This window comes from Arabidopsis thaliana, chromosome 3, assembly GCF_000001735.4.
Source record: "Arabidopsis thaliana chromosome 3, partial sequence".
In the NCBI taxonomy this organism is placed as follows: domain Eukaryota; kingdom Viridiplantae; phylum Streptophyta; class Magnoliopsida; order Brassicales; family Brassicaceae; genus Arabidopsis; species Arabidopsis thaliana.
In genome coordinates, this window is record NC_003074.8 from 12,723,188 (window position 1) to 12,742,430 (window position 19,243).

Here is a 19,243-nt window from a genome sequence, read left to right on the forward strand (position 1 = left end):
AGTTTAACTTGAGGGTCTCTTTTGCGGTGGCACTTAGATTTGGTTACCGAACTTGTTATCTAAGGATAATTTATTGAGCATGTCAATCACCTGTAAACTGAGGAAACAAAACTACTCAATTACCCCATCCTCGGGAATTCTTTATTTGATTAATTTATTTGCTTACTCTGCTATTGTTTACTGAATCTTGTTACATGTTACTTAGTTTTTGTGATTTTGGCCTGTTACTCGACCTGATACTCGACCACCCAGTTGTCTGGCAACAGACTGTGCAGTCGAGTATCCCTGTTACATTTTATGTCTGTTACTCGACCTGTCACTCGACCACACCCAGTGCTCTTCAACGAGCTGTGTTGGTCGAGTGTTTTCTTGTTTCTGCTTGATTTTTTGTTTCCTGCATGTTCACTTAGGACTGCTAGAACACCCCAAAACTTGTTATTGTTTGGCTTGACTCTGTGAACTCTGATTGCATCTTGATTGCTAGCATCACACCCATTTGGATTGATAACCTTCAGTACTACAACGACATGATAGTGCTTTAGGATTAATTGATCTTAAAAAACTATTATCAACAGCATTGGTGATGAGGAGCAATGCTTCACCAGTAGTTCTTGTCATGAAGTTACAGTAGCTTGCTGCATCAAGTTGATTCTGGTATGGCTCAGCTATCCCTCTGTAGAATATATTAATGAGTTGGCTCTCTTGGAAGCCATGTTGTTGACATTCTCGCTGATAAGATTTGAAGTGGAGACATGCTACTCTAAGGGACTCGGTTGGTGCTTGAGTGAACGAAGAGATTTGCAAACGAAGTGCCTCTGTCACGGATTCATTGAAGAAGTGATTCATGAAGGTGTGCTTTGTATCAGTCCAATTGGTTATTGAACCTGATTCTAGTTGACGCAACCATGATGTTCCTTTGCGCGCGAGAGAGTGGGGAAGAGTTTGCACCTTCTGGTACACCTTCTGCTTTAATAAGGTAATCAGCTGGTACACCTTCTGCTTTAATAGAAGACTTCCAAATGATCTAATGGTGATTCATCGAGAGCTCCTCTAAACTTTCCTCTTGACACAAGATCACAATAGGCAGGGTGTATAGCAAAGTCTTCTCGTTCAAATGGTGGTAGCTTGAATGTTGATCGGTTGGTGTAGAAAAGATCACTTTTGTTAAGGTCGCCTAATTTAGCCAGCTGGTTCTGCAGAGGGTGTCGGTCAACACTATCGTGAAATCCTGCCATAGAAACGCGATTCTCAATTTGAAGGTACCTGAAACACAAGAAACCAAAGGACAAAGAAACACGTGAATAAGTGATAGAAAAGAAGTGTCTAGACTTAAAACAACACCTAGTCTAATGGTGAACTAAAAGAGAACTTCGGCAACAGCGGCAAAATTGATATAGCTCAAATTGCCTTAAGCTTACTCCTTCAAATAAGAGATCGTCGTTAGCACTTAACGGTCAAATTCCACTAAGTTCTCTATGTTCACACAATAAACTTATGGTGGTTTTAATTAAGCTAGACAAAGTATATTAATGTAAAAGACAATAAAGCAAGTAAATGAGTTGTAGATTCAAGTGATTAAAGCGTTGGGTCTAAGAAATTGTGTCGGGAGATCGATAAATTGTAGATTTAGCTAATATTAGGATTGTTATCGCACGGTTATCGAACTCAAACTATGATTATAGAGTAACCGGTGGCGTTCTACGAAACTCTCTATACTTAGAGCTAAGATAACAGGAGAAGCCGAGAAATCCTATACTAGAGCATGCATTATTATCAAGTTTGATTAGTTCACCTAGTATCTAAACCAGAGCCCTTCTATGAGCCTACCTGTTCTTCTTAAATGCTTAGGCTCACATATGATAGTTCAAATAACAAGTACCTGTGGCGGGTATACCTATTATCTAATATCAAGTTCTAGGTGATCAATCTAAAACTAGCAATAAGAATAATCAAGATGAAGAACTCTAAAAATAATTCTAAGGGGTTTTCGAGCTACTAATCCATCTAAATCCCTATTGAAACTCCCTAAAACCCAACAAGGTGATTACTCAGACATGATAACAAAAACACAAATCATAATTTCAATAGTTTGTATTGAATAAGAATAAGAGTAAAAAGAGTTCAGAATCCTCTCTACAGGGATTCGATTCTTCTCTCCAAAAGTGTATCTCAAAATAATAAAACTAAACTTTTGTCTAACAATGAACAAATAATTAGGTATATAAGTGACTAAAAACGTGCAGGGACTACTTTGCAAATAAAGAAAACTTCAGGGCTTCTCAAAGACTTGGCAGAAATAAAAAATTCTCTCAGTCGAGATAAGGGTGTCGATCGACAGAGGTGTGGTGTCGATCGACACTATTGCGTGGAAAACGTCTTTGATAATCTTCAATGCTGAAAAGTTTCCAAAATTCCTTACTATGCTCCATAGCTCCCAAATGTGTAATTGCACCTGAAATGACTCAAAACATACGAAAAGGACTAGAAAGACTCTAAAAACCATTCTGAAACTATTTTAGAAATCACTAAAAACTAGGACATATCACGAGTGCTACTGGAAATTGCTGACGCCTTAGTCTAAACGGAAATTTTGTCTAAGGCGGCAAGAGAAACATCCTCGAAATTAATACCTTCTGATCTGGAATGTCGCACATGATAATTTCTACTTCGATGACATGATTCGCCAAGCGAGTGACTTACAGACGTGTACCATTGCACAATCCTTCTTTGGGATCTAAATTTCTAAGCAGACAAGATCGACTATAAAAAGGTTTTGCTAGTACCAACGAACCCGTAAACAAAAAATACACCTCCTCGATCCTGTAGAACAGCGTATAGGCTCTCTTGGTATAGACCTTTCTGCTCACCAATTCTCTTACCATAAAGTTCAATATACTTTTCGTGCTTTTCTGTTTGAATGTATCCAAGTTCGTTGGCGATCAAATTATTCCTATGCCCATGAACCAAGTAAAGCTCAGGACAAGGCATACCACCATAATTAGCCAAAGACTTACCGCTCCTACGGAGAATATCTTCAATAGCTATTAAGCCTAGAACTTGCAACTCGCCATCCCTTAACGTCAAACCTACGCAGATAAAACATAAGAAATTATCTATATATACATAAGCTATGGACATGAAATTAAGAAGGGAGTCAATATTCAATACTTTAATGAGAAAATTATGCGATTACACAAATTTTACCATGATTTCCTTGTTTTAGCCTCTCTACAACTACTAAATCTTCAGACAATAAAAGCCAAGTAGTAGTTCAGACCTTCGGCGGATCAGCGACACTGGCAGACATCAACATGATCAAGAAAAGTTTGCGCAGATAAACTCCAATTGCCCAAAAACTTGCTTCCTTAATGCCTTCAATATTTTCTTTGTCATAATCAAGCAAACTCATGGCAAAACAGGTATCTTGGAAGCTTTTATACACGACACCGTTGGAAGCCAATCGTTTTTGGCTTTGTCAAAAATTGTATACAACCAACCTTGTTTTTATTACGATCGCACGTCATGCCACAAAAAATAATCTTCACCAGACGACCAAGGAACATGGTAATTCCTAACGATCGCAAAACTCCTTTCCCATTCTTTCTACAATCTTTCTCGAGGCACCCAAACAAATTTCGAAAGGAAAGTTAGCATAAGACCCTTAGCTTCTTCGGGATATTTTTTGTTAGCAATCATCCATGCGAGAAACATGGAGTGGCTGACAGACTTACGATTTAAAATTTCATCGACAGGGTCATCTTGATTGTAAATCATAAACTATTTACCTGGAGCATGAAACGAAAGCTTCATCACATACGTAGTGCGGGGATGGGTAGGAAAAGTAAGTATACGCCAAGTTGCCTCACGTGCAGATATATCTACATGTACAAAAAACAATATAAACCTAATAAATCTTAGTACAAATGAATCAGACCAAATACCAAGTCCCAAAAAAACATACCTACAGCTAGAATATTTTTCTCTCTCGTCATGAATAATATTACCATTTTCATCCTCTTTTTGTACAGTGTTGCTGATATAGTCTGGTCCTTTATGGATGTACTTAAAAAGATACTTGATAGAACGTGATTAATTAAACTATTCGACGTGAATAAGAGCACGATAACGTAACAACAACGCTCTGTTGTAAGGAACAACATACCTTTTATCGCACTCGAAACCCTTTTTCTCGATAAATCTCTTATCCTCACGTCTCCTATAGAGGAGGTAACCATCATCGTTTACTGTCGTCAAAGAGTTTCTTGGTTTTGGAAAGAATTTTGAACATTTCCCATTTCTCATCTAAACATTATAGGGAAATTCTGGTCCACACGGTCCATATATCATACAATCAGAGACTATGTCGTACAAATGAGGCTCTAAATCTTTATCTCAAATCTCGGCACTGATAATTTTATCAATATCATCACCAGTCGGAATCATTGTAGTCTTTTGCTAAAAAAAAAACCATATGTGCATGAGGAAGACCCCTATTCTAAAACTGGATTGTGTACAACGCTGCCCCGAATGATGGAAAATATTAAGAAGTTAATTAGTAACTGTCAAACATATTAAACATTGGTAAGCATCCCATTAATAAGTTTATATAACTAAAGAAACAGTCCCAAAAGTATCTTCCGTCGCTAATTATAAGACAATAAATTATCGAGTTTCATCTTGAAAACCTACAAATTATGTCCAGTCTATCCTCAGAGTTTAGGACATGCTTTTCAAGATATCTCGTGATTTCAGGCCATTTGGGATTACAAGTGATAGTAATAAAGATGTCTTAATAACCAAAATATTTGCACGTAGCCATCGCGTCGATTTAATCTTGCATCATGTATCTCGATCCACCTGTAAAGGAAGAAGGTATGAAAATCTTTGTTCCTTGCTTCTCAAGCATTGGTCACCACGTTCGGCACTCTGCATAATTCGCTCATAATTTTCACAGCGGAGATTCTTCTGATTGAAACAAATGTACCGTAATCTATTTGTTTCTATCATAGTGTACATATCAACCATAAATTGTTGGAATAGGCGTCCGGACAATGGAATGATTGGAGACTGACTAGCCCTAGTCTAAATTCGATACGCAAACAATTCACGCATCGTGATGTTTTTCCTTTTCTTTCAATTTACACCAACAAATCCTATGTCGATACCTAGACTGAACCCATCTTCTCCATATGGAAAGAGTAATGGGTATTGTAAAGGTAAGTAAGCTGGATGCAGCTCACTTATTCACGGCCCTATTGCAATGAAAACCACAACTTTTCATTTAACTAGCAATGAATATGAACTCAACGTGTGGAACACCTTCTTTTTTGGGTTATTATGTATGGTTTGAATTCGCGGAAAAAAACATATTCAAAAGATTAACAAAACGATATCTATAATGTTAGAAAAGAGTGAATAACCAATTCGTAAATATCGAAGAAGATTGAATAGTATTGAAAAGTCGTGCTAGACTCTGATTTGCTCGTTTAAAGTTTCGTTGGAACAAAGAGTGTTCTTAAAAGTAATCGAAAAAAGTATATCAATAATGCTGGATAAAAAGACGTGTCACGATGCTAGTTGAAATGAATGCAAATATCTTCAGTTAATGCCCAACAATTATCCGACCTGAATAAATATACCAGCCGTTATAATTATTTTAGGCATTTCTAGTCGTAGTCTCTAGTATAATATCACGTGTATTATCACCAATTTCAAAGTCACCGAGTACCAGACCGGCAACTTCATCTGAAGTAGGAAGATTGTGCCTTCATCCCTCATGCTTACGATCAAAATAGAGCACCAACTTCAGACCAGTATTATTACCGCTTGCTGCAAACCTCTCGCTTGATGTTCTGAAAGCTTTAACATGAGGATTATGAGCATCTAACATCTCCTTCAACGATTTCCTAAACACCAAATAAAATTAATATGTAAATTAGGCTTTTAAAAAAAATTATATATATATATATATATAGACATGTGTGTTCATATATTTACGTATAATATGATACGTACCCGTAAACAGTCTTACAATTGACTATCTCATTCAATGTGTTGTGTATGTACAGCTGCAAGAATGCAGGCACTTCGTCTGGTTTAGGAAAAAGATCACCAATCAAATGGTAGTTTTCACCAGATAAGTGAAATAAGTACGGCCCATTTCCATCGTCACCAGAATGATGAAACTCCCTCCAAGAGAGATAAACACAAATATCATGTTATACACTTTAACTAACTCGCGGTAATGAATACTCTTACTGTCACCGTTATACAATAGTGTAGATAGTGTTGCTGGTGGATCTTTCATTACAGGCAGTTTAACCTTGCTCTGTTTGCAGCAAACACCAAACTTTTGTTTTTTAGCTTTTACATTATTATTTAGTCGTTCTCCGTACCACATATTCCCTGCATTGTTGACAGTTGAATATGGGATCTCCATTATCATAATATCCTACAATAATATGATGCACAATATTACTTTTGTTATATATTTATAAAATAACAATGCACATTTTACTGACGTTAAAAGGGAAATAATAACACTGTCAGCTAATCCTGGTTGAACAATATCAGACGCTTCTAGTCCCATAGGAAACGCACATTGTCATGTATTATTTTTGGTCAAATGATCTGAACAAACGTCCGTCTCATCGAACTCAAAGTCGTTTGTTTCTGACTCTGGATCGGTTGCGACAAAGTATACAAAATTTCCTTCGATATCAGGTAGCAAAGCATCTCCTGATAAGTGGTATATTTTATATATAGTTATTCGAAGTTTATTAATAACCGAGATGTGCTAGAGAATATTGTAATGAACAATTAATATATAACAAATATCAACCATCTAATAGTTTCTTTGAAGCTGCTCTTTTCCTCTTAAGAACATTTATCCGAAACCTCCTCGCATCTTTGTACCTGTTTCTCTTGCCGATATCTATATATTGGTGATGTACAAGAATATTAAAAGCATATGGCACATAATATTGTTTTTTTTATAATGGCATCTGCATTCATCAGAATATATGAGTTAAAACATGTACACTAACATATACAACATCATATCAACAATCGAGCTAATATTTTGAAACAAACCTCTTTTAACACGAAGCCTAGCTATGGACGAAAAATCTGTAGGGTTTTTTGTTCTTCGTTTCATATTACAAAACGAATCGTTCTCAACCTTGTCTTGTATCACAAGGAACAATCACAAGACTCACATGTATACATATTAAACTAAATATGTATAAAATACAAACGATAAATAGTAAACTTCTTTGATTTAATATTCGATAATAACAAATATTCCTTTTTAGATATATCAAATATATTAAAACAAATATATGAGGAGAATGTACAATTTCATATGTATGTAAAAAATAAAGAGATGAGGACAATTGACAATTTAAATATTCTCAGAAATTAGTAACCATAATATTATGTTCTGAAAAATAACATATATTTCTCTCAGTGGATGAACATATTTTGAAAAATGAATATTATTCATTTAGATTGTCAAAGCAAGCAATCAATCACGATATTTTGTTCAAATATATTATAAAGATAATTGTTTTATAGCTAATTGTGGTAGAACTATATCTCAAATATAATCGCGTCTATTCGATAACTAATGAGGACGACTATCAACCAAGTTATTAACGGTACAAAGTTGAATTATATTATGGAACACATTATATAATTTTAATATTATATTAGATAAGTCAGAAAATAAAATAGCAATAACTATACGGCCAATACATATCACACGTTCTCGGTTTTATTCCGACACTCAGAAAATAATTATCATTAATATTTATTCCTAAATATATAATTAATATATATTCCTAAATATATAATTAATATATATTCCTAAATATATAATGCATTTATGTAAACATCTCACAAATACATATATAACCAAGTCAGTAAATAAATAATTTCTAACACTTGCCATCTACAACATTAAACTCTTTTTAAAAAATTTAAATTAAATCCATATAAATATATCAATCGACAAATCAATAAAACCAGACTCAATTCCGAAACAAGTTAAGATCTAAATTTGTAAATAATAAAATAATTTTTTTCTTTTTTTCAGTCTTGGATTTTGTCTTTTGGTTGTACTTGATTACAATACTAGCAGCACCAACACTTCTTGTCTTCTTTGACCCAACATTGATAAGAGCAACAACATCACGATCGATCAATCGATAAGGTCTTCGCCAAGATCATTTGGAGTCTGATTGACGTCAAAAGAAGCCGTAACACCATCCAATACATCTACGGAGCTAGTAGATTACATATGCTAAAATTTGAATAATTGCCACATGAGAATGTACCCAATAATAAAAACAACTAATATCAAATTATTCATAGAGTACAAACCTCATGCAAAAACTCTTCGACCATGTTTGGATTATCGCAAAACTTCTGCACGAAATAATGAGTATTCCTCTTCTGCTTATTATCAGCACCTATTCGGACTTTAAACATGATTTTCTTTCATATCAATTCTGTCAAGATAGAAGGCAACACCCGAGGATCGTCCTATTTTTTTTTATTTTTTTAAAAAAAGACAGCATCATTATCCGTTAACGCGTTGATGTGATAATTATACATAGGCAATAATAACAAACCTGAAGAATCTCATCAAGTAATGGTTGAGCACTCTTCTTAACTAGATTTTTGGCTATTGAATCGAAAAGAAGAAATTTAACAAAATCATGGGAAACTCGTAACATGAGACGATATTTGTTTATAATAATTACAACAGTAGTCAACACGCAAAACAATATTATATATATACTAAAAGTTTTAAGAGAGTATGAATGTTATATCTAGCCACAACGTCGGTAACAACCCACTACCAAAAGTATCAAAGACGTAAAACGGAGGGCCATTATAACCTTTTTCTCTGGATAATGCTGCAACTTTTTGGTACATATCTTGCACCAGAGATAACACCAACGATAAGGATCATCGATAGCATCAACAGTTGCAACTGTAACACATGTGATGTCCTATAATTCAACAGAAATATAGTAAATGTTATACCAATATAATAAATAATAATTCAGTTATGTAAATAATATAGTAAACAAAACCTCCACAACAGTCACTATCTCATGGATAGTTTTTTGACTTTCCGAACAAAGAACTCATCACGAAGTGGTATGGTAGGGACCGCAGGCGTGTTTATCCGGTCTTAGATAATGATTGGTTCACAATCACCAATCTGTAATATGCAAACCACGATTCTACGTTAACACAGGCCATCAAAACAAAAACGACAAATAGTAGTATAATATATTTAATTACTTGGATCGGAAGGCTTCTACAATGATAAGCTGTGGATCCAAAAGTATTTTTGTAGAGCTGAATGCATTAGAAACATTCCAGTTATCTAAAACATATAATGATTAACGACAAACCAATAACATATAAACGAACTTTTAAAAAAAGATGTGTTACACCATGCACGAACTACTTGAAATAAGTTTTAGCGTACCTCTAAACTCATTTACCTGAGCAAAACGAAGAATACATATCATAGTTGATTTCAGATTAAGCTCTGAATAAGTCTTTACTTGATCAACATATTTTCCCTACAGAGTACACGATACCACTACGACCAAACATACATGCAATAAGTATATAATACTTGTAACATATATATATATATATATATATAAAGACATAATCGACGTGTAACCAATCATACGTAGTATCTTGAAGCTGAATATCAAACACAGATTTTAAATATTAGATATTGCTTATTAAATGAAAATAATTATTACACGTAACCACATAATAACATCACCAATCAAAATTTTATCATCGACAACACCACTCAAAACCATAGAAAACTCAACAAAATATTTCTCAAGTATATCAACTAGGAAATTGTCATATGGTATGACAAGCGTTGTATGATAGAAATTTATTTTGAAGAGCATGGGACTTGTTTTATACTCATGACCGTTGTTGATTAGCTGAAAAGTATCGATTGTCACTGATTCATCTTCTTTTAATAAACATTGATATTTAGTCATAAGTTTATCATTAACTCAACCGAAAATAATCGCCGACTATGATTAAAGTGCAATGTATACAATCAATAGTATTCTCATTGGCGTCGGTAAGAAGATCATCACGTTCCACACAATTAGCTGGATAATAATACACCATGAAGAAATTATTAGTAGATAATATAAATATAAAACATATATAGATAACAAGAAATATAATAAGAATAAGTTATTATACCTCATAATTAAAAAACTTATTTCGCAAACCAGCGAGAACCTATATGGTTTATAAGGAAACTAAGAAATATTGTCAATTTAAAATGAATAAAACACCATTCATAAGGGCCTATATCGAGTTGTTACTGAACCTGTTTTGTATGCATTAAGGGCTCTAAGGATTCCACTGCCTATTTTCATAAAATTTCAATTACAAAAATTAGTTATATACAGATCAACTGTAATTTCCAAACAGATAACGAAATCATAACAATATAATAACATTTAGATAGCGAGAGAAAAAGTAGTTTGGATTCAAAGACTTTGAACAACAACAGCCATCGTACACTAAAAATAGAAGCATAACGTTAAACACAAAATAGTATATTTTTAGAAAATTTAAAATTTGTAACACAGAGATGTATAGTTACGTCCAAAGAACAGTCTTGCTTGAGAGATAAGGCTTCTATACTCAAGATCACACCTTCAAACTTACTTTTCAATTATTAACAGTAAAAGAGATGAATGAAATTGCAATGCTTTATCATATAATCACTAAGGCTGAATAGTATCAATAATTACCTCATCCAACGATAAGTCTAGAGCAAAAAATTCAACGACCTAAGAAATTAAAAATACATTCCCAAATGATATTAAATACATTTGGCGTAACATTTCTGATGTCGAAGATGTTATAAAATACCGATATTGGTCGGAACTTACCGATAAAAAAAATTCACAAGGTTCCTAAAAAACCCTAAAAAAGTTAAAAGCTAATATCAAACTAAAAAGTATGTAACTAACATCCTTTCAATACGAATCATCATAGTTGCTACTTATCGTTAGAGAAAAGTCGTAAAGAATGAAACATTAATGAACACATCAAAATAATAAAATATATTATAGTACCCCAGTTTCAGGAATATGCTGGCGCATGCAGAGAGGTTTAAAATAATTGATTTGGCCACCTATGTCACAAAAGTGCACTTATCTTTTCGGTCAAAAGTCCTGAGAGAACTCCAAAGTTAAGTGTGCTTGGGTTAGAGTAGTTTCAAGATGAGTGACCTACCCGGAAGTGATTGTCGGAACCATGCGAGTAAGGGTAAAGCATGGGAAAAGATCATGTGGTGATTTGTAGGGCCGGTAACAAGTCTTTAAAGCTTCCCGGACGTGGTGTACTGATTGTCGAACATGGGTGGGCTCATGGGCCCGAGAGAGGACGTGAAGCCCACTGGTAGGGGCGATTGGAGCGTGCCACAGATACCGAAAAAAGGAAATACTCCATGCTCAAACAGGATACCCTAGCAGATGAAAGCATACAAACCATATATATATTCAGACGAACAATAACAATCAAAAGTGACCAATAAGGAAAGTGAAACAACCCAACCCATAAAAACTTAATTCAATCAACCAATAAAGCAATATTTAAACCACAAGTCAAAAATAATAATTTATGAATAAATAAATAAGTCGACCAACAAAACTAAGAATGACTAACAATCCTAACACAACTCTAACAGGATTCCAATAACCAAAACACAAAAATAAACCAAACGAGTTCCTTGATCATCCTCTCTTCCTTGCCATGATTCCACGATCACACTTTCTCTTTACCTGCACCAAAAGAAAGAGATGCATAAGTATTATCACAAATATTTAGTGAGGCGATCCTCCCATCTACGAGCTATACACACAAGCAAATAAAAGGGGGTATAATCACAAATACAACATAAACAAACCAGTCACTGAACAATTCACCCAAAAATACATTCACCACACCTACATATCATCACACAAAACAAATCATACAACCCAATCGCTCAGATAAGCTCATGGTCACGCACTCACCTTAACAAGCTGATTCTAACAACAATTAAAACTAGGAGAGACTCTCCTTGCGTCTGAAACAGTCCAAAAACGTCCTACAACAAGTCCATAACCAAAAGCAACCTTGAAGCAAACGGAACATGAAAATCAGAAACAAACAGTCTCAAAGACGAAACCCTAAAAACAAAACCAACCGTTAACTATCAAATCCCTTCGTTGAAAAGCTAGCCTTAGAGGTCACAAAGCTTCCCACAAACTCTCGTGTCGATTGGAAACCAGACGAGACCACGATCTCAGTTACAATGCCCGCTGGTCCTAACTCGCGTCTGAGAAAACGTGGCTCACGAAACTGCGAATAACTCAACGAATTTAAATCCAAATCCATTTCTGTATATTGGAGAATGACTAGAAAGACTTGCAAATAATTCTACCAAATGTCGTTACCTTTGACCACGATTTGATATGTCGAAACTGTTTCCTCCCAAATCCTAACGATTCTGGTCCTTCTCCTTCTCTCTCTTTTTTCCTTTACAAAACGAAAAGTGGCTAACTAAAGCTCTAATTTCGAGTTTCCTTCTTTTATATGCACACTCCAGGGTTTTCATTAACCCAACCGATTAAACCGAGCGATTTAAATACAAACCCTAAACGATTATCCGGTTCACGGGCGTTACAATTCTCCCCCACTAACATAGATTCGTCCTCTAATCTAGCTTCACCCTTCCACTCCAAAGAAATCCGTGCAACCGTCATTACGGTCCGCACTCCCTCCAACCAGACCCCCTCTAGGTCTTTCTATCTAGTCGATATACTCACGATTAACTAGTCATTGTTGCTCACAACTCACTCTCCACTCTCATACCGTAATCTTCGAGCATAAACACTCTAAGGCCTCAGCCTACAGTATCTCGGGTATCACACGTATTATCTTCCCCACTCAAATTCAAACCCTGAGTTGTGTCGGCTCACTCTCAGCCACAAAATCATCGAGTTACGACACTTGGAGAAAATAATACCTTAAAACTCGCTCTCGGGTCGTCACCCTAAAGCGCGCTCTCGGATCGTCACCCGAAGCCACCGTACACCTCGCACGCTAAAGACACCAAATCCCTCTAGTTACCGGTACCTCATGAGCATACCCCGCTCCTCACGAGTCGTTGGGACCCTCATGTCCCTCGAGCAAACAATACTAAACGCTTCCGAACATATCTCCAGACTCTCTCATGGATTCGCGTAAGACACTTTTATGCCTCACCATCCATCATATCCCCTCAAGAATATCCTTATGACCAACTCCCAGCCATCTCATAAGCACACCTCTCTCTTAGGTTGATTACTCAAACTTTTCAAAAATAGACAACTCCTTTCTAGGAAACTTTCCATTTTTGGAAACCGCACAACACATTTTTAAATAAGACAAGTCAAGTCAAATCCAAGAAAAAATACTTATTTTATTTATCATCAAATGTCATGATCGTTACAACTCCAAACAAAAATACAAAAAAAAGAGAAATAAGAACAACAACTCAAGAGCTCAAAAACTCAACAACACTTAAACTGGAAACCAAGGATAGGCAAACTCATGCAGCAACCTGCTTCTCGAACCACTTCTTGAACCTTGCCTTCATCCTCGCCTATGGCTCCCAAGTCTCCTCTGTCACACCATCGCAGTCCCACATGACTTTGATCGAAGGAATCATCTTCCGCCGAAGTTCCTTGATCCTCCTCTCGAGAACCCTCACTAGTCTCGCCTCCCAAGTCATGTTGGGTTGAAGATCCTCTAGAATCTTAGCCAACACCTCATCATCCTTGTGAAGACACTTCCTCAACATCGACACATGAAACACCTTGTGAAATGCACGCATAACATCTGGCAACTCTAGCCTGTATGCCACTGGTCCCAGCCTCTCAACAATCCTGAACGGACCTATGTACCTCAGACACAACTTAGTCTCTGAGATAGACCTGTTCGGACCTCGCAACATGGAAATCTTGAGATACACTCTGTCCCCAACCTCAAAATCAAGCTCTCTCCTCCTCTTGTCAGCATAACTCCGCCGTCGATCCTGAGCTTCCTTCATGTTCAGCTTAAGAACAGAACATGGATCCTCTCCGTGGTCTCCTGAACATAATCTGCACCATATATGCTCCTCTCCCCTCCCCACTTGGGTCCAGCATAACGGTGTTCTGCATTGCCTCCCGTACAACGCTTCGAAAGGCGCCATCCAAATACTCGCTAGATAGCTGTTGTTATAAGCAAACTCTACCAGACTCAAGTGATCCGCCCAATGACCTCCCCAATCTAAGACACACATCCGAAACATATCCTCAAGTGTCTGGATAGTCCTCTCAGATTGACCATCTGTCTGAGGATAATGAGCCGTGCTCATCTGCACCTTAGTGCCCATCTCTGCCTGAAAGGCTCTCCAAAACGCAGAATTAAACTTGGAATCCCTGTCTGACACAATACTCACATGTACTCCATGCAACTTCACGATCTCACTCACATATTTCTTAGCCAACACCGCCGCTCCATCATTTTTTTTTATGGCCAGAAAATGTGTTGACTTAGTAAGACGGTCCACGATCACCTAAATAGCATCTTTGGTCCGCGACACATGCAAACTGATAACACTGTATTTTACTCAGATTAATTGGTAATAGCTTGTCCTGTGGAAAGGTTGTAAAAGGGTGATGACTTGGGTTTAAGGAACGCCAAGCGCACCAATAACCTACATGTGAGCCTTGAGGGCCCAAGGAGAGAGGTTAGGGTTGATGCGCTGCAGCGCCAACTGGACGCAACGTTGCAGAGAGTGGCCACGTGGGCGGGTCCCACGGGACGGGTTGTTACAGAAAGTAATAGAATAAAACGTCGAAGCTCGTGAAGAACATACAGAACAGGAAGACATCATTTTGCGAGGATGATTGCTGTCTTTTGGAACTGTTCCTGTGTATACAACATAAACGAAAGAGAGTTAATAAGCGGACAATCTAATTATAATATCTGTAAAAATAACACAATAAGTCTATAACCCTAACAACTACACATACAACTATGAATAAAGAGACGAAACGTTATGATTGTAGCAATACAACACGAACAATATTTATAGATGATGAGTTTGGGGTAGATGAATTAGGGTTTCTAGAAAACATTATCTAGAAAATTTTAAAATATAAATCATTGGATTGTTCAGTTATCAATATATAAAATATCATAGGCAAAATATAAAATTAATAGAATCTTAGAAATAGGAAATAAAACATTATGATAAACATACAACAAAATTATAATTTCATGGCCCAAACTTTCGAGAGTATGGCCCATATAATCGACTGATCCATTGTAAATTTAAAAGGCAGGGGCAGAGGCCAAAGTATTAAAGCCGACGGCTACGATTAAAAACCCTTATTTTCATATCTAATCTAACGGTTGCGACTTAATCTCTCATATTAACTCACTTAAAATTTAGGGGCGAAACTACAATTTACTCATGCTGAAGATAGCCTGGATGATGAGATAAATAGCAAAAAAAGCTTGTCGTTTATTATATATATAGATTAATAGATACATGAGTGAAGATGACGAAGTTGCGATTTGATAAAGGTGGAGTTTTTATTTTTTGGAGAAAACTGAATCGATTCAGCATGAGAGGATAGAGACGGTGAGGAGGAAGGATGCCTCTAGTTTTTTTTTTTGTGAACTGATTTTAGGTTATAGATTGACCCATTGATATTAGGGGACTACAAAATTATTACGCTTTTATGTTACGTATTGAGTATGTGGGCTTCATATAGTTGGGCATCTTACTATTATGGGTAAAGGTTTTTATTTATGAAATTTTTTTTTTGCCGATGCTGACGTGGCGTATGAAGAGAGTGTTGGAAAAATAGTTGTTGTGGACACCTTGAGAGATCTTCAAGAAGTTTCTTTTATTAGTAGTAGATGTTTCATTGGTTTATCAATAGGTTAAAGTCTAATGCTAGTCATTCATTGCTCTATGTGATCAATGCTTTGACTTAACATATAACCACAACTTGAACCATTTGAAAACCGCAACCCATTCCTTTAAAATTACTTGAAGCTTTTTAAAACACATCAAAATTACTTGAAGCGTTTCAAGTCCTTTTAACCTTTAGCCAAAACATTGTTATGGATTCCTCAAACTCATATTCCCATCAACGAAGCTTTTTAGACCTTTTCACCTCTCAAGAAGAGAACCAAGTGCTTGCACCAATTCAGTATGCTTGTTTTTCACCAAGCATAGATGTTGGATCATCAGAAGTTCAATGGGCTAATGATCCAAGCAAAGTGGAACAGCCAATTGTAAACAAGAAATCAAGACGCAAATGGGGACTAACTGAAGATGTGGTCCTCAGCAATGCATGGCTCAACACCTCCAAAGATCATGTCGTATCCAATGAGCAAAAAGCAATATGATTCTTGCACCGTATCGCTGCCTACTTTGCTGCAAGTCCCAAGCTAGAAGGGATGGAAAATAGATTACCAAAATGTTGTAAAGATAGATGGTCTAAGATAAGTGAGGGTTGTTGCAAGTTCGTAGGAAGCTATGTGGCTACAACCAAAGAGAAAACCAGTGGGGAGAATGATAATGATGTGATGAACTTTGCCCACCATAGTTTCCACACCGATTACAAGACTAAGTTAACTCTTGAACATGTTTGGAGGGAGGTTATGTTTGATCAAAAGTGGTGTTCTAGCAATGCTTTAAATGTACCAGCCAAGCAAAGAAAACAAAATGAATCCGTAGGAGATCATGTGACAGTTGACCTTGAAGGGTATCAAACACGCCCCATTGATGTAAAGGCAGCCAAAGCCAAAGCCAAAGGTAAAGCTAAAACGAGGCTTACTGTGGAAGGTGATGCAAACAACACTATGACAGATATGCAATATATTTGGGGGATTAAGGAGAAAAATTTAATATTCAAAGAGAAGCCACTTAATGGTAAAGAGAAGTTTCTCTCTGAAAAAAATAAGCTAAGTAATGAGAGATTACTAGAGAGTCTCCTAACCAAAAATGAGTCTGTCTCTGACATCGAGTTGGCTCTTAAGCACAAGTTGATTACTAACATGTTGTCCTAAGTCTATGCTTTTGAGTTTATGTTCTTGTTTAAGTTGTATTATATATTTTAAGTGTTTCGGTTGTGTTCTATGCTTTAAGTATTATGTTCTGTTCTTTTGTTTAAGTTGATTTCGGTTGTATTTCAGTTCTAATCATTAATGAAATGAGTTTATTACTTTGTGTGTTATATACTTTTAAGTGTTTACAGTTGTGTTATATGCTTTAAGTATTATGTTCTTTTCTTGTGTTTAAGTTCTCTAACTTGTATTTAGTCTTATGAAATGAGTTTTGAGTTGCTGGGTCTAGAAAATTTGAATAGTGCCGACATCACTTGTACAAGAAGACACCACAAGTTTTGCAAACACCACAAGTTTTGTTTGGTGTAGAGACACCACAAGTTTTGTCTGTATTTTTGTGATGACACCACAAGTTTCAAAAAGACCACTAGTAATTTGTTTTCAATTATTGTACACCACATAAACTTTATATTTTGTTCGACCAAAGAGCACTTGTATTTCAGTTGTGTTTCTATATAATTAAACAATCTTCTTCTAAACAAAGAACGCATTTCTCCTAGACAAACGAAAAATCTTCTTCTTTACTAAGAAGTTATATTTATTGACTTCTACACAATCTTTTTTTTCTCCTAAACGGTTCTATCTTTTTTATCAAGCTACTTTACCAAATCATATCTTTTTGAAATCCTTCCTCTTTTCACCAAATTATTCCTCTTTATTTCCTTCAAATAAAGACACTACACAATCTTATCTTTCTTATTTTCTTCAAATCATTCCTCTTTTCACCAAAAAAGGCCTTGTACTACTTCCACAAAAAAAGGATCTTCTTCATCTTACAATCTTGACAAAATGCTTGACGATAAGTTTGATCAATATTTTGATGAAACCTTACAGAGATATGGCACGTATTTTTTGATCAATATTCTTATAAACCCTTACACATCCAGTTAGAGGCTATTGCTTCTCAAGATCTTTGGATATGGCACGTATTTTTTGGACCTCCAGGTACCTTAAATGATATGAATATACTTGATCGCTAACTAGTTTTTGATGATATAATATAAGGCCGAGCTCCAAAAGTGAAATACGTAATCAACAGAACCGACTATCATTTAGCTTACTATCTCACATATGGAATTTATCCTAAATGGGCTACATTAATCCAATCTATTTTACTTCCACAAGGTGACAAAGATTCTTTATTTGCTCCAAGTCAAGAAGCTTGACGTAAAGATGTTGAGCATGCTTTTGGAGTTTTGCAAGCTCGGTTTGCCATTGTCAACAATCAAGCTCTTATTTGGGATAAAGAAAATATAGGAATGATCATGCGAGCATCTATAATACATCACAATATGATATTGGAGGATGAACAAGATGGGTATACTTAGTTTGATGCATCCTAATTCACACAGTAGGAATCAACCACGTCTTCACAAGTGGATTTCAACTATTCTACAGATATGCCTTCAAATCTAGGTAATATTATGGCGTCTCGAGCTCGAGTTCGTGATTGGGCTTTGCATGAACAATTGAAAGATGATTTAGTTGAGCATATATGACACAAATTTGGCAGGAATCAAGCTAACAACTAATCGTTATTCTGGTTTTCAATTTTTATGTGATGGCTGTTAAAAATTTAAGGGTGTGATTGGAAGATGCTTCTAAGGCTTTAAGAGCATGTCCAATGGTAGGATTTAAGCTGGTTCTAAACTGTTAAAAGATTTAAAATTTAATATCTGTACACTATTATTTCAGCAATGATAAATCAACTTTAACCAATATTGATGTGTTATATTACACTTTCTGCCATCGTGATTTCAGCCTAAGAAAATATATACTAGAGCTTCAAATAAATAATTTTACACTACATGACACACGGATCCTCTCCTGGATCATTGGAGCATCCAACGTAGATTCATTAACAAATGATCCAACCACCCATCCAAAACCGAGTTTATATTAAGGACCTTATTTTCCTTCTTCAGAGTCCAACCATATAAACAAGCCCATTGTCGATATATACATATTTGAACATTTTAGTGGAGGGAAAATCTGTTTTTTACATAATCTG

The 19,243-nt window shown here is 35.8% G+C and overlaps 4 pseudogenes across 4 annotated transcripts; 1 reads left to right on the forward strand and 3 right to left on the reverse strand.

Moving 5' to 3' along the window:
- Nucleotides 1–224: 224 nt before the first annotated feature.
- On the reverse strand, nt 225–1,235 carry AT3G31360 (annotated as a pseudogene; the record flags this gene model as incomplete). The annotated part of the gene is made up of 1 exon: nt 225–1,235.
- A 1,322-nt stretch (nt 1,236–2,557) lies between these two features.
- On the reverse strand, nt 2,558–6,400 carry AT3G31365 (annotated as a pseudogene; the record flags this gene model as incomplete). Its single annotated transcript has 1 exon — nt 2,558–6,400.
- Nucleotides 6,401–11,983: 5,583 nt separating this feature from the next.
- Nucleotides 11,984–14,761, reverse strand: AT3G31367 (annotated as a pseudogene; the record flags this gene model as incomplete). Its single annotated transcript has 1 exon — nt 11,984–14,761.
- A 1,463-nt stretch (nt 14,762–16,224) lies between these two features.
- AT3G31370 lies at nt 16,225–17,175 on the forward strand (annotated as a pseudogene; the record flags this gene model as incomplete). The annotated part of the gene is made up of 2 exons: nt 16,225–16,485; nt 16,618–17,175.
- Between the last annotated feature and the right edge of the window lie 2,068 nt (nt 17,176–19,243).